This window comes from Heterodontus francisci, unplaced genomic scaffold (genome assembly GCF_036365525.1).
Source record: "Heterodontus francisci isolate sHetFra1 unplaced genomic scaffold, sHetFra1.hap1 HAP1_SCAFFOLD_43, whole genome shotgun sequence".
NCBI lineage: Eukaryota > Metazoa > Chordata > Chondrichthyes > Heterodontiformes > Heterodontidae > Heterodontus > Heterodontus francisci.
The window spans coordinates 3,890,245-3,891,837 of record NW_027141852.1 but is presented as its reverse complement, the minus strand read 5'-3'; the positions used below and the strand labels follow the sequence as shown (position 1 = coordinate 3,891,837).

The window sequence follows — 1,593 nt, the reverse complement described above, 5'->3', positions numbered from 1 at the left end:
TGTACCCTGTTGTTGTGCAAAGGTTTTCCCTGTTATTGTTTTATTTTCTGTTACTGACCGTCTCCTCACTGTGACCATTTGTCCTGGTTTTATTGTGGCCAACATCACCATCTGGTGGTGGAGAGGAGGCTCTGCAGGAAGGGGTTGACAAAGTGGGAGAGACTCGGCTGGTCCGTGTTTGCAGCTTGTGTTCGTGTGAGCAAAAGTGATTTGTTACTGATTGATGTGTTCACTGGAAGGAAGAAGCTGATTGCAATTGAGTGCCTTTGGAAGCATCTTGTTATTGTGGGTAAATACTTGATGCTTCAAAAGTGAACTGTTTGTATTGCAACCAAACATAAATAGCAGAAAACGGTTTCGATCCATTGACCTCTGGGTTGAGGGCCCAGCACGCTTCCGCTGCGCCACTCTGCTAACTACTATTTGCAATTTTAGCTGCCCGTTAGTGAAATATGTTGATTTCCCCAATGTTTTTCCAAAAATAGGATTGTCGTCGGATTTCTCAAGAATCCCGGACTCAGCAACACACGTGCTGACAGACTCACCCTCACTGCACAATGACACAAGGACACTGAGTAACAGCACTGACAATGAGGCAGGCAGAGAAAGACACACAGAAAACCAGGAAGAGATTATCAGGACCCAGAAAGGAACAGACAGAGAAAGGTACTGAGCAAACCAGCAAGTAACAGCGAAAGACTGATTAACACCACTTGGAGGGAGCACTGAGGGTGGCAAGGGTGCAGAATGTAGTCTGGCTGGGGTATTTCAATGTCCATCACCATGAGTGGCTCGGTAGCACCACTACTGACCATGCTGGCCGAGTCCTAAAGGACATAGCTGCTCGATTGGGTCTGCAGTAGGTGGTGAGGGAACGAACAAGAGGGAAAAATATACTTGACCTCATCCTCACCAATCTGCCTGCCGCAGATGCATCTGTCCATGACAGTATTGGTAGAAGTGACCACTGCACAGTCCTTGTGGAGATGATGTCCCGTCTTCACATTGAGGATACCCTCCATCGTGTTGTGTGCCACTACCACTGTGCTTAATGGGATAGATTTTGAACAGATCTAACAATGTATAACTGGGCATCCATGAGGTGCTGTGGACCATTACCAGCAGCAGAATTGTAGTCAACCACATTCTATAACCTCATGGCCCGGCATATTCCCCCACTCTAACATTACCAACAAGCTGGGGACCAACCCTAATTCAATGAAGAGTGCAGGAGGGCATGCCAGGAGCAGCACCAGGCATACCTTGAAATGAGGCGTCAGCCTGATGAAGCTACAGCCCAGGACTACTTTCATGCCAAACAGCAGAAGCAGCATATAATAGACAGGGCTAAGTGATCCCACAACCAACGGATCAGATCTACACCCTGCCACATCCAATGATGAATGGTGGTGGACAATTAAACAACCAACAGGAGGAGGTGGCTCCACTATTATCCCCAACCTCAATGATGGGGGAGCCCAGCACATCAGTGCAAAAGACAAGGATGACGAATTTGAAACAATCTTCAGCCAGAAGTGCCGGGTTGAAGATCCATCTCGGCCTCCTTCTGAAGTCCCCAGCATCACAGATGCC

The 1,593-nt window shown here is 47.9% G+C and overlaps 1 non-coding gene across 1 annotated transcript; it reads right to left on the bottom strand.

The window, feature by feature from the left end:
* Positions 1–342: 342 nt before the first annotated feature.
* On the bottom strand, positions 343–414 carry trnae-cuc (transfer RNA glutamic acid (anticodon CUC)). The gene has a single exon. It is a non-coding gene; the product is annotated as a tRNA-Glu (tRNA).
* Between the last annotated feature and the right edge of the window lie 1,179 nt (positions 415–1,593).